Source organism: Erpetoichthys calabaricus, chromosome 2 (assembly GCF_900747795.2).
Source record: "Erpetoichthys calabaricus chromosome 2, fErpCal1.3, whole genome shotgun sequence".
NCBI classification, from domain to species: Eukaryota; Metazoa; Chordata; class Cladistia; order Polypteriformes; family Polypteridae; genus Erpetoichthys; species Erpetoichthys calabaricus.
The window spans coordinates 134218078-134233629 of NC_041395.2; positions in this window are offsets into that span (position 1 = coordinate 134218078).

Here is a 15552-nt window from a genome sequence, read left to right on the forward strand (position 1 = left end):
CTAAATCATTAGCGGTCCAGTCAGTTGGTTTTAGAAGACACATAGTTCAATGTGGGCGGCACGGTGGCGCAGTGGGTAGCGCTGCTGCCTCGCAGTTGGGAGATCTGGGGACCTGGGTTCGATTCCCGGGTCCTCCCTGCGTGGAGTTTGCATGTTCTCCCCGTGACTGCATGGGTTTCCTCCGGGCGCTCCGGTTTCCTCCCACAGTCCAAAGACATGCAGGTTAGGTGGATTGGCGATTCTAGATTGGCCCTAGTGTGTGCTTGGTGTGTGGGTGTGTTTGTGTGTGTCCTGCGGTGGGTTGGCACCCTGCCCAGGATTGTTTCGTGACTTGTGCCCTGTGTTGGCTGGGATTGGCTCCAGCAGACCCCCGTGACCCTGTGTTCGGATTCAGCGGGTTTGAAAATGGATGGATGGATGGATAGTTCAATGTAGATCACATGTCTGTAGTCAGGGGGATTCCGTTAATTGTAGAAAAAAAAGCTTCTTACCTGAAAGGACCAGCGTGTGGTGACACAGTACTGTGACTTAATCTACGCAATTAAAGCAAATGAACACTCCAAACTACTCCATGGAAAAGTGGTTGAAAAGCACAAGTCACAAGATGGATACAAGAAAATATCCAAGTCACTCTGTATCCCTTGGAGTTCAGTTAAACCAATCATTAAAAAAGGAAAAGTCATTAGACAGCAGTAAATCTGCCAAGAACAGGCCATTCCCATCCAAAACTGAGTGATGGTGTAAGAAGATGACTAGTGAGGGAGTCCACCAAGAGACTTCTGATAACTCTGAAAGAGTTTCAAGCTACAGTAGATAAGATTAGAGAGATTGTGCAGACAACCACTGTTGCCTGAGTGCTTCACAAGTCGGCCAGAAGGCACATGTGAGACTCTGAAATCAGCAGGAATAAAGGTTCTGTGGTGTGATGAGACCATAATTGAGTTTTTCGGCCATCAAACTAAAGCCAAGGCTTTAAAAAGGCCATGTTAATGTGGCCAAGCCAGAGCCTAGATCTCAGTTCAATTGAGAAATGTCCCAATATGCATAACTGATAGAGATTTGTGCACACAGACACAAGTATATCATGACTGGCAAAGGCCTGACGTAAAAGGAGTAAAAACTTATACGATCAATTATTTTGTGTTATAAATTTGTAATTAATTTGCAGAGATCTAAAGCATATTTTTCTGTTAATCAGTGTCAAAAAAACAAAATTAAATCCACTGTGGTTGAATGTTTTATAACAATAAAATAAAATCTTCCAAGAAGGTGAACAGTTTTGACAGCCACTGTATATACGAAGGGCAGGTGGACTTTGCATCAAATGCTTCCATTAGGAGCATGTACAAGACTTTTTGCTGAATAAAGAAGACCACAGCACAGTATCAATATACAAGTTAACTAATACAGCAAATAAACAAGAAAGGATGCCTCACTGACTGACGCCAGGGAGATCTTGGAAGAATGCCTGTCTAACTTAAATACCAATTACCATCAACAGAAAATTGTCAAATCAAATACACTGTACAAAACTAAAATGGAGAGCACATATCATACAAGTTACTACTGCAAAGATATTCAAATGCAAAATATTAAATGATACATAGCCATTCAACCATTACATCTACAAGTGTACATCTGTTTAAGTTAATTCAAATAGTAAAATCCATCAACTTTGGGTAAATGATGTGGACAGATGGCAAAAAGGAGAGGGAATAGCTTAATAATGTTGCTATAGAAAATAAACCTGCGCCATCAAGCTGCTTTTATCTTTCCTGGCATCCTACGAACATTATAAAGAAAATTCTGAGATCCATAACTGTAGTACAACTTGATGATCTGATGCTGTGCCTATCATTGGCGATACTAAAGTTTACCAAACATTTCATTCCTTATTCTGAGGAAGTCAAGGCAAAATTAGTACCCACCATCACAGCAGGATATCATAAAATAATGAGATTGGGTCATCTGGTAATGATTCATTGCTACAGTTTTATTTAGGAAAAATAACAGACATTTTTGTAGTATGAACAGCCTAATTAGCAGCTTTAATAAGGGAACACTTTGCAGAACTAATGAGTTTTAAATGTAGAGGTATGTGGGGAATCCCTTACACTTAAAGGCAAATCATTTTACAACTTGAGGGCTTTGTAGCTGAACACTCAATCACCTATAGTACTCTAGTTTATCCTTGGAATTTATGGATAACATAGGTTATGTAAGCCTAAAGAACACTCTGGAATGTTTTCAATTATTTCACTGTACTCTGTATATGTGACAATTCTTATCCTAAAAACCTGGTTACAAGTTGTGTCATCAACTGCAACACCAGGTTATCAGGACTACCTCTGTTTTGTCGTGCACTCACACCACGAGCCATCTCAGTTTGCAGATTTGGACTATGGTAACTGCTGGTGGCCATCCGCAAACCCACAAAGTCTGCATTACAAAGGATCTCAGAAGCAGTTCCTTTTCAGCCTGAACTAAAGGAAGCTCCTGGCCTTGGCTAAGCAGATACTACTTCTGGACACTATGAATGGAGTGCTTTCTGGTGACATCAGCTGAACTCTCTCTCGCAAGCAGTTCCCATGTTACTGTGTGACACTCCTCCCCTTCACAGTCTGCAAACTAAGTATGGCTGGTAATGTGTGTGAATCTCCACAAAACATTTGGCTTAGTTGGCGGCCTTTGAACAGTGGAGGGATGAAGTGTGGAGTCTGAGGTGAATGTGGAAAAATATATAGAGAATCCTGAAAGAGAACCTCATGCAGTCTGCAAGAAACCTGAGCCTTAGGAGAAAGTTTGTTTTCCAGTAAGATAACAACCCCAATTATAAAGCCAAAGCTACACCAGAATGGCTTATTAAAAATAACAATGTTAATGTACCTAAATTGCAAAGTCCAGATCTCAATCCAGTTGAGAATTTGTGGCTGAACTTGAAAAAGGTTGTTCACTGACAACCCCCTGCAACCTGGTAGATAGAACTTGACTGAAAACGCATGGGCATGTGTGCAGCATAGATGTCTTAAACTGGGCATATATTGTGCGATTTTGCCACATTTCTAAGCTCGATTTGCATTCGCTGACTGATTTTCTGAGTTGTCTTAATCTTTCACCTTCATCAGTCATCGTTTCATGTACAGTTATGGGAGTGCTTGCAATGCCCGATTGCCTCTCGTGATTGGGCTGTTGCACATCAGAATAATTTCTATGCAGTTTGATCACAGATATGACGGGTGGCTCTATCATGCAATGTGTGTGGTTGCTTGACCACGATTTCTAAAAATTGCACAACATGCAATTTGGATGCATGTCGGTATATGAAAGAAGTGCCATCAAAAGCAACTCTTCTATGCTTGCTATGTTAGAATATGTTTTTCTTCCATGAAGGGTGACCAATCTGAGCATGGAAGTTGTGATGTGCAGGATCCATTTAGGGAAGAGCCCTGTAATAAGCACAGACTAACCAAAGTGCGATGAAGTCAGTGTTTCAAAAAATATTTGTTTTCACCTATCAATACTGAAATTCCGTGCCAGGATTTTTAAAAGTTTTGGGCTTTGGAGGGTATTTTCTGGCAGACGGGGCCTGTTAGAGAGAGCTCAGCTGATGTAACCAGGAAGCACTCCTCTCAAAGTATTCAGCAGCACAGTCTGCTAGGCCAAGGCTGGAAGTCTTCTTTAGCTCATGCTGGTAAGATACTGCTTCTGATGGCTGTTGCAATTCAGATGTTGTGGATTCATGGCTGGCCACCAATACTGAGTTGACTCATGGTGTGTCTGAGTTGACAGCAAAACAACATCATTAACCTACTCCAATATAAATAACTAGCCAACCCGCAGCATAGCATACGCCGCATAATTATTTATTGATGGGTGAACACTTCCTGAAAGACACAGTTGTCCAAATGGGGTGGGTTTGAGGATACAACTGTGAGTGAATGAAAAGATGGAACTCTGGAGAGAGCAACATACAATTGTCCGTGACTGAAAACGGGATATGCACGACAGAGCCCCGCCCACCAACTCTAACCCTCCTCACGCGTCATGCTCATGTGCCTGCACGCAACACCTCACCAAACACCGTCTCAGTCGCTTTCGTCTCTGCTACAGTCCACATGCACCTCTGAGTCACGTTGACTTTTCATTGTTCATTTCGGTTCCGGCTGCTTTTAGCGTATCCCATGGTCTCTGTCTTGCGTGCCATGGTCGGCAGCTTAGTGAATTATACAGGGAAATCCAGGGAATAAGGACAGTTTGTGAGGTAGCAACTGCGATAGTTTTACACTCCAGTACATTGCGGTGAATGCTGGCAACAGTCAGGCGGGCGGGCAGGTGGGCAAGCCAACAAAAACACTATGATCTTAGTATGGTATGAATCAGGTTTTTGTAGACAAAGGTTTTCCCTGTTCCTGCAGAACCATCTAAGAAGAAGCATGTTTGTCGCGGATGGGAATTGCTGTATGCAGCGTGTAAGACAGTTTGCTAGGTTGCGTATCCCATGACGTGGGAGGAGGGTTAGAGTTGGCGGGCGGGGCTCTGTCTTGTGTGTGTGCGTATCCCATGGTTGGGCGACTTGGTGGATTATATATAGAAAAGCAGCCGGAACCGAAAAGAACAATGAAAAGTCAACGTGGCTCAGAGTATGTGGACTGTAGCAGAGACGAAAGCGACTGAGGCGGTGTTTGGTGAGGTGTTGTGTGCTGACACATGAGCAGGCAGTGTGCATGCCTTGAGAGCGAGGGTGGACTCGGGAGGAGGGTTAGAGTTGGCGGGCGGGGCTCAGTCGTGCGTATCCCATGACGCGGGAGGAGGGTTAGAGTTGACAGGCGGGGCTCTGTCGTGCGTATCCCATGGTCTCCGACTTGTGTGCCATGGTCGGCTGCTCAGTGAATTGTTGGTGTTGTGTGCTGGCACATGAGCAGGCAGTGTGCATGCCTTGAGAGCGAGGGTGGACTCAGGAGGAGGGTTAGAGTTGGCGGGCGGGGCTCAGTCGTGCGTATCCCATGACGCGGGAGGATGGTTAGAGTTGACAGGCGGGGCTCTGTCGTACGTATCCCATGGTCTCCGTCTTGTGTGCCATGGTCGGCTGCTCAGTGAATTGTTGGTGTCAGGGCCGGATTTATATGAAAAGAGGCCCTAGGCTATTCCACTTATGAGGCCCTTTCACCTTCCATTTTTAAGTTTGTAAATTACATGAGAGATAATAAAATACATCATTACTGTGATTAACCAATACATTTTTATGTTTGTTTATTAGTCATATGCGTAGAATTTCTCCTTATTTTCGGTTCAGTGTTTTAGTGTTCACTGTTTTTAGAATAGTGTAATTTTAATTTTGCTAACAATTTGAATGTAGGCCCCTCTTGATCTTGAGGCCCTAGGCTGAAGCCTAGTTAGCCTATAGGAAAATCCGGCCCTGGTTGGTGTTGTGTGCTGGCACATGAGCAGGCAGTGTGCATGCCTTGAGAGCGAGGGTGGACTCGGGAAGAGGGTTAGAGTTGGCGGGCAGGACTCTGTCGTGCGTATCCCATGACGCGGGAGGAGGGTTAGAGTTGACAGGCGGGGCTCTGTCGTGCGTATCCCATGGTCTCCATCTTGTGTGCCATGGTCGGCTGCCTAGTGAATTGTTGGTGGGCGGGGCTTTGTGAGTTGGCTGGCGTGGCTCTGTCTTGCGTGCGTCTTGCTTGCCATGGACTTAGTGAATTATATATATAGATAGGATAAAAGCTACCTGATATATTAATAGTGTAACAAGTCCTCTCTCAGACTCAAACTTTTGCTTCCCATCCCAGTTTTATGTAGCAGCTCTACACCTGGGTTCATATGTGAGGCTCGGCAAGCTAAACAGGCAATGGGCCCAGTTGTTCACCTGATGAAGTGCATATATGACAGTGTTGCTGTGAGAAATATTCTATAACATTCTTTAACCCAATTAATCCAGTTCAAGGTCATGAGGAATTAGAGTCTATTCCAGCAGCATCTGGCTCAAGAAAGAAAGAAATCTCGCATGGTGCAACTTTCCAATACTGTGTTAAACAGCATCCATTTATATTCACCAATAAACTTAACTTGCCCATCTTTCGGAGTGAGGGCACAATGCCAATGAAAAGCCAGGGAGAAAGTGAAAGTTCTGCATTGGCAATGACTTGAATCAGGTTCCAAATCTATAATGCTTGATGCATGAGGCAGCAGCTATTAATTTCAGTGCTAGTTGTGGATTATCCTTGCTCACACACAAGATTTTTCATTTGACCCAAGCCTGGAGCACTTTGAACTAAAGCGTTAAATCCACAAAGACTATAGCATTGTGAAGGACTGCTCCCTCCCCTCCCATGGTCTCTTTGTCACACTTCCATCTGGCAGAAGGGACTGTAGCATCTGGACCAGTTTTGCCAGGTTCTGTAACAGCTTCTACCCCTTGGCTGTTCAGACTCTGAACTCTGCTGCTCCTCTGCCCTCAGATCTGCTCCTAGTAGCCTATTTATTTGCTGCTTTTTTATTAGTTCTTGTTATTATTTAATTATTTCTATCTATTTTTTACTATTACTATTCACTTACTTATTATTTATTTATTTATTTATAGTATAGCATAGTTTTTGACCCATCTTGCAGTTGTCATTTGCTTATGTTCAAGTTGCACCACAGTCCTGGGGAACATTATTTCGTGCCAATGTATGCAATAATACAGTGTATGGATGGTAGGACAATAAAGCCACTTGACTTGACTTATGTCAGCTAGTTTTTGGCTTTATATTCTGAATACTCTTCTAAAGATATCACTTTAAGTCCTCACAAACCCAGAAAACCCCAAAAAAGTAATATTCTATTTGGGATAGAAATGAAGAAAATGGTGGTCTAATTGTGGCACGAAATTGCAGGGATATTGTACTGTATGTATAATTGTGTGTGCTCATTTGAGAATGGGCACCACCATGTTTAAGAAGGACAAGTATTCTGAATCATTTGTAGGTGAATACATATAAAGAACAGTCAGTGAACTTAGAACTGTATTGAGCCATATTGTAATCAAAAGGCCCAAACTCCTAATGTATGGGCTGTGAGTGTTTTCTCGTTTAATCTGGCCTGTATTGTGTGATAACTCTTTTAAACCTCATTGCTCTAGACAGGAGTTTCCAACTACAGTCCTGGTGGGCCGCAGTCACTGCAGGTTTTCATTCTAACCATCTTCTTAATTAGTGAGCTGTTTTTGCTGCTGATTAACTTGTTTGGCCTTAGTTTTAATTAATGTGACTCAGACCCCTTAGTTGTTTCTTTTTCCCTAATGAGCAACCAAACAATAATGAAACACAAAATAAGCCACCACATGACCAGCTAACCTGAAAATAAAGAAAGGTAAAGGTCTTGGTCATGTTGGTCTGCTCAAGTCACCAAAACACCTTGACAGTGGTCTTAGAAAAAACAGAAAATCAACAGTTTGCTGTGGCAGAATGAGTGCAGCAACAAGTCATGATATTCAACAATGGCTTTAATTAACAGCAAGAATTGGCTTCACATTAAGAAACTGGTTGGAGTGAAATTGGCTGGGGTTTGACATTCCAATTTAGCTGGTCATCTGTTGGCTCATTTCACATCTCATTTCTGTTTGGCTGTCATTTAATGAAGAAACGAATCAATTCAGAGGACTGACTCCTTAAAAACAGGGCTATTAAAATGAATGGAAAAGGAGTTAATTAGCAGCAAAACTGCTCGCTGATTAGGAAAAGAGTTAGAATGAAAACTTGCAGCCACTGCGGCTCTCTAGGATCGACATTGCCTACCCCTGCTCTAGAGCATGGGTGATCAACGTTCGTCCTGGAGGGCCACGGTGGCTGCAGGTTTGACTTCCAACTCGATTTCTTAATGAGAGGTCAATTATTGCTGATGCAGCACTGAATGCTCAAACATTTTAATGCTTCATTTTAGTGGTCTCGCTTGTTAACATTTCCATTTCTTAATTGCTTATTTTAGTCTTAAAAAGCTGCATTCAATGTTTTTAATTGCTACTTATTATCAATAAAATGCAAATGACAAAGGAACCAGCAGCTCTCCATCTAACCTGTTAGCACTTACATCTGTATGTATTCATCATGAACGATCTGATTTAATAAAATATGTGGAAGTAAACTGAAGGGGAAAAACTGAAGGTCTGAGATTTTTAATCTGTTTAAGGCGCCAAATCATTTGGATGATATGCTTAGAAAGGAAAAAAAAATGTATGATATAAGAACAACTTGGAATGATAGAGTTAAAGCTCTAAACAGCCATGAAATTAAATAAGATTTGTTGTTATTGACAATGATTGGCTACTAATTAAGCAACTGGAATGGAAAAAAAACTGCAGCCACTGATGCTGTCCAGGGGCCTCATGTATAACACCGTGCGTAGAACTCACACTATAACATGGCGTAAGCACAAAAGCGGGATTGTGCATATGCACAGAAAAATCCAGATGCAGGAATCTGTGCGCACGCAAACTTTCATGTTCTTCCACTACATAAATCCCGATCAGCGTGAAAAGTAACGCACGTGCACGCGCCTTCTGTCCCGCCCCAACTCCTCCCAGAATTACGCCTCTTTGAATATGCAAATCAATATAAATAGCCTTCTGTGAAAAGACAATGGGAAAAACACAGGGGAAAATATAAGAATTTCAGTGAATACCAAGTGGAGGCAAAGGAAAAACGTACTATTTGTTGGTTTAAACAGTGGTATAATCAACAAAAGAAAGTTGATCAAGTGACAGAGTGTCGGAGAGACTCGAAAGATCAAGTTCACAAAGTCGCACAGTGCCCGAAATAAAAAAGAAATCACATATCAAAGTTGCCGTGAAAAGGCGAGTCATAGCCCACCGTCTGAGTGTCATATGAAAGCTTATTAGGGTACAGACAAAAAAAAAATAGGCACACAGTGGGAAAAAAGCACGAAATGTCAACTTTAATCTCGAAATTTTCACTTTAATCACGTAGTTTATTTTGCCATTAAAGTAGAACATCATAAACTTCATCTTAAAATCGTTTATTTTACTAGTTTCTCAAGTAGCACGGTAAATGCTTTCTTCTGTATTTGATTTTCTATGTGCTCTACATGTGTGAATCACTACATGCTTCCATTCTTTCTCTTTCTCCGACAGGACACAGAATCCATTACATTCGTGACATTACAGCTCTCTGAATAATTAAAATACTGAGATGTATACGTGATATCATTTTCATGATGATAGGAATGAAAGCATGTTATTAAACATGGGAACACGGTGGCGCAGTGATTGTTCATATCTCACGCAAGAGGCTTGCTGCGCCATGTGCGACCTTTGATGAAATAATTTATTACAGAAGTACTGTCTCTTTCAAACGTACTAACCTCCAATTCCTGTCCTTACTTTTCTTTGTCCAAATACCCAATCACCACACAATCAGCTCTGTAATAGACATTAAGCCATCTGTAAGCTTAGAACGCCGATTCTTCAAAACTTTTAAGGAACATTGAAATATCTTCGTAGTACATGTTTAATTATGCTATCCTTCTATCCTTCCAGTGTCGCGTCAGCACCAGCAATAACACAGCGCAAGGCAGGAGCTATCCGTGAACTAGCTATACGCTGCGGCACCGTGTCCTCACATGTTTAATTATTAACAATACAGATTATTTAAATGAAGTTAAAGTTTTATCTGTATACTATAAGCAACATATTTTGCTGCACTTCATCTTTAAAATGATATTGTCATCATATGTAAATACGTGCTTTATAAAGTGGCGCAGGTTGTGCAATATTATAACTGTAGTGCAAGTTTACAGTAAGGTGATTGTACTTATAAGTACAAACAGTTCTACAAGGAGCACTTGATGGACTGATTGAGTGCGTTTATAGTTCTTGGGATGAAACTGTTTCTGAAACGCGAGGTCCGTACAGGAAAGGCTTTGACGCTTTTTGCCGTGGTTGAGGTAATGTGTACTTGAAACTGTATACCGATAATTCTCTTTCCGATCAGCTGCTGCTGTGATTCCCCACTCAGATACAGTGATATAAATACTCCGAGTGGTGCAGTGAGAATAATATGGAAAAAGATGATCAACAGTGGCAACCCTTAACGGGAGCAGCTGAAAGAAGAAGAAGATGCAGTGAGCGTAACAACGCTAAAGCAGTTATGGTATTTGGAATACTATGGCTATGTCCTGGACCATTATATTGCTGCAGGTTAATTACAATCAGATGCATTACACTAATAAACAATATGCAGTTAATTTCAGTGTATTTATAAAGCCGCGTCAGGAACGTGGGTCTAAGAAATAAAGGGTGACCACACAGGAACAGTAGCACTGCTTTGACGCTGGGTGCTGCCAGTTTGCAAAACCAAGTGGAGAAATTGCGTACGCCAAGGTATGAGTTACCGTGGAAATGTGCATGGCTTTACGCCAAGTTTAGGTTTTATATATCACGATTTGAGCGTGGAAATGTTCGTATGCAACATTTCTGTGCATACGCACCGTTTATACATGAGGCCCCAGGACAGATGTTGCTCATCTCTGCTCTAGAGCAATCAAGAGTTGCCACACAAGACAGACCAGATTAAATGGGAAAATTCTCACAGCCCATACATTACAGCTGTTACAGCTGATATGTTCACAAATCCTGAGTTCACTTTGACCATATTTAGCCAGTAATTCCAAGATCTTGTACAAACTTGTCCGCCAGTAGAATGGTGTTTTATATTCTTGTCACTTGGTATAGACATTTTTTGGACTTGTCCCACACATGTCCATCACCTGAAGGGCATCACATCTAGGATTGCCAGATTCATAAGTAGCTAAACAAGAACACAGAAGGCAAGATGGGCCCAGGTACAGACCTCCATAGCTCTGTAATTCAGTAACTCTGCTGGACAGCCAGTTGGATTGCAGGTTTTTGTCTCTTGGTTTACTTGACTTGAGTCAGATAACACTCAACCCAACCCTAATCTTAATCATAGTGCAACCAGGTGCTATCACTTATGTATAATTTAAAATGGCAATGGAGTGGAGCACTGGAGGTCTACAGCAAGAGTCTATTGCAGAAAGCAGGAAAGGAGAACAAAGGAGGATGCATCGAAAATTTCATTCAGGGGGTCTCCTAATATCAAAGAGCTGGGGCTGATTCCTCCCTTTGAGTTCCAATCATGGTAATGTGCCCACATTGAATCAAAGAAAACATCGGAGTTCAAGACCATCATGTGTTGGGACACAACCAATTAATGCCTGTATGCAAGCCCCTTTAACAGACATGTCGTCCTTTTGCCAAACCTCAGGCAACCTTAACTAACCATTACCCTTTACTTCACAAGTAGCCTGCTCCCATGGCATCTTCATGTATGTTTTTAGGCACTGCTACATGCTAGTTGCTTACTGATAAACAAAAGCAATGACCTGGCTCTGTGAATGAGCTGAATGGGGATTTCTTAGATAGATAGATAGATAGATAGATAGATAGATAGATAGATAGATAGATAGATAGATAGATAGATAGATAGATAGATAGATAGATAGATAGATAGATAGATAGATAGATAGATAGATAGATAGATAGATAGATAGATAGATAGATAGATAGATAGATAACTATCATAGGAATCAATTTTAGATTTCTCATTGTTTGGTCTCTCTGTTCCAGGAGCAGAAGTGTCCTGCCAAAATAACTCTAAAGGTTTATTGGGCCGTGTACTTCCATAATGTCAAGATCATTATTCCAGGAGACAGTATTCAAATTAATCATATCAAACTGGGGAATTTAGTATGGGTAATACTGACCGTTAGCAATTCTTACAACATGCATTATGAATCTGGTAAATTCTGTAGTGGAAAAAAGAAGCAATGCAGACTCCTCACTAATAAAGGCCTAACTTATGCCATTTATGCACATATTTATATCAAAGTTAGACATCTGCATGTGATTAACAAATCAAAGTCTGCACTTGCTGTGTACACACGATTTTCAAGTCTTAAGGTTTTCTTGTCAATAGATTCTTCTGTTCATATTTGCAGTGTTACTGTGAGTCCGTACACGTAATTTAAATATTTTGAATCATCTGTTTAGTGATATGTTTACTAAATAAGAATGTGTAAAGCAAGCTGTTTTTTTTTTTCAATTAAAAATACTGTGTTGGGTTTACTTGATAATTAATACTGGGGTGTAGCTGTGCCAGTTTTCCATTGAATGAAAGTGCGTTTTGTTCTTCTTTTGTTCTTCGGAGCCTCACTCCCCCTCACCATAAAACCAAACCGCCCCTACTGCCTGTGAAAGGAGAGGACAGGGTGTGAGATGGATGGATTGTTAATTGGGACTGAAGAAAGTATGCAGCTTAGGGCTTTGAGTCTCAGACTCAAAGGCTGCCTCCATCCTTTTGCTCACAATCTAATAATCGGTACATTCAGTCTGATGACATAATAAATGCCCTACAATACTGCTTCAGTATTCTTTATAAAAAACTACTACTGTACCAGAGTTCCTGTGGTCATTCCGGGTGAAACAGCAGTCTTTGTACGTTATACTTTCAGCTGCATAATTCTTGTAAAGAGAAAAAAAAGACTTCAAATGTGTTGAATGTGCCAGTTTTCTGTAATCTGTTAACAATGTTCAACAGAGATGTTTAATTGGCTTTATCTTTGTATTTCTGGTGGAAGACATTTAAATTACATTTTTATGTTTTACTTTCTGCCTGATAAGGGATGACATATGGATACATTTATATAAAGTTCATTTTCCAGTCATCGTCCATTCATTAATTTTTTTTAATCCACTTAATTTAAACCAGGGTTGCAATCTTCCTCACTGAAGCTCCTGCAAAAAGTGACCCATGGACCTGTTTTCTTCAAACTCATCTCTGTCTCATCTTAATTTTGATGAATTTAGTGCTGCCCAATATCAAAAATCTTAGTATGCTTAAATATTAATTTTTCATTAATTCTGGAACAACGCTTTCATTGGCTTCCTGTATTTTTTGCGAAATGGAGTCACTTTTTGACCACTGCTGTGCTAGTTACAGGATAAATTAGCATTTTTCTAACACATATTGATTTGTCCCAGTAACTTTTCTTCTTAAGGGAAGTATTAATTATAAATAATAATAAAAAAACCTTCCAATGGCAGTCTATGGGCCACATTAACTGAAAAATGAAACTATAAAATTAGCCACTAGGTGTCTCTGTTGACAAAAAAATTCCTTGATCAGAAAACTCATTTTTGGGTGTCCTTTTTTAGAATGTGAAATAATAAAGAGCTGCATAAATAACACCATGGCTTTTTATTAACTGTGTCTTTAAACATTTGTAATATTTGAATGATGTTTTATGTGACATAGCTATGCTGTAGTCAAAAAAATGCACACAACCATAAATGTCCACGTACTGTCACATACTGTACTGTATATTTTTTAAATGTAGTAAACACCAGTGGCGGGCCGTCAAGGCCTGCAAGGCCTTCTCTGCTGGCCTAAAAAAATATCTGAATCACAAGCTGATGTTAATTATATTTTGTCCATGAATACTTATTAAATAATTCCAAATAGTCTGTCCACTTCCTTTCATAGCTTTTCCGATGGTTGTGCTGCACCTGCTTCCAGACATGTATTTTCGTATTAAAGGATTTAACCAATCACATTTCAGCCATCATTTGTTGCCAGGCAGCGTCAAAGTCAAAGAAGTCTGCCAGGAGGCCTTCACAATCCGTTCTGCAGCCCCTCTAACACAAAATAAATGTCGATTAAACTGTTGCTTCAACCAATCAGATTTTGAGTTGGTTTCACTAGGGCCCTCTAGCAGGCGTACGGCAACGTCGCCGTATTCAGACCCGTTGATTGGATAGGATGGTGTAATATAAAAATCTGAATGGGAGCATCATGGGGCAGCTAGTACACATTGGTATGTTTGGCGGTGAGCATTCCCGTGTCCACTGCTTCTGTCGAGTGGACATTTTCAGCTCTAAAGCGAATTAAAACTTACGACAGGGCAGGTTCGACTTTCAGCATTAGCTTCGATGGCAATAGAAAGGGACATCGTGATGGAACTGAAGCGCACGGATAATCTGCTAGTAATTGAACTGTTTTTGAGGAAAGAGAGGAGGATGGATTTTGTTTACAAATAATCCGAATTTTTGGTGAGTAAAATGTTGCGATTTTCCTAAATAATATTGCAAGTTTATGAGTTATTATTGATGTTTTTTATGTGTGTCGCGAGCTGTAGCTGCAGTAGAAAGGAACTTGTTCACCCCTGGTTTGTCTATTCAATAAAGGCATTTATTGTGGCTACAGTAGTTATCTATCTGCGATGCAACGGCTCTTTATACTGTATTTCTGCATATTAAGATGGTTTTTATAACCATAAATTAGTTTTTGAGGGGCGGGTTGATTCAGACGGAGCACTACTGAAGGCCTAGGTGTGAAATGCACGGTCCGCCACTGGTAAACACTAAAAGAAATATGCATTTTGAGTCTTCCAAAATGCTCCATAACTGTACTTCTTTTTATTATGTTTTTCAGCTAAGATAAGACTTGACCTTTGTGTGAATTCTCTTCAAGAGGATAATTGCTTTGCAACTTTATATGTTTAAATTCATATTAGAATGTCACTCAGTGGCTAAACTATTAGACTTGTTGTCATAAGCCTGTGGTGAACAAGCTCATCATGTCTGGTCCAGCAATGCCCCCCTTACTCCACTACCTTCACTTTGAGTTAGAATTTGTCTCTTTATTAAATGACATGCGGTTCATGCATTGCTCTTTGAGTACAGTATGTGAAAGGTATAGGAAGTGATTGTGAAGACTTCAGAAGACTGAAGGATATGGAAACTCTGCTTTTATTTCTGTCCATTTCTCTGTCCATTTCTCTGTCATCTATAAAGGGGATTTTTCATCCTTCATCCTAATACTTTTCATATCTATTCAATGGCAGTTAGGAAAATGAAATTTTGTCTGTAGGTTAATGTATCAGCATGACTTTTATATACCCGAGATCAAATACTTTGGGCTTGTGTAACAGTAGTGGGCATACCCCACATCCAGATTCACACCAATGAAGCAAATAAGTATAAAACCGGTACTGAAGATAACAATACAAAGCACATGACAGAGTGAAAACAGAAAACGTATGAGATAAACAGAAATCAATCCCTGTCTGGGGCTGCCCCCAGTGTCTTCAATCTCGGGGTCAGATGGCTAGTCCATTTGCTGTCATCTCAAGTACTGCACCAAAAGCTATGGTCTGAAACCACCAGCTATTTCCCGTCTCTCCTCCCCACTTCATTATAGGCCTATATTTCTTCCACCAATGAGCACCTGCCCAACCTCTTCTAATCCCATTAGCCTCAATGGACTGCTTGTCACAGGTTGACATGAATTCCCTTCCAGGAATTTCCAGGAACAGGACTGAGTCTATATATTCTTGAGACCTTGTTGTGGTGGTCCTGTGAGAAAAGGTAGTGGCTGAATGAGAGAGAACTCAGCTGATGTCACAAGGAAGCTCTCCTGACAAGAGATGAAGTGGTGATTTATTTACCAAGCTAAACTGGGAAAACTACCCATCAGT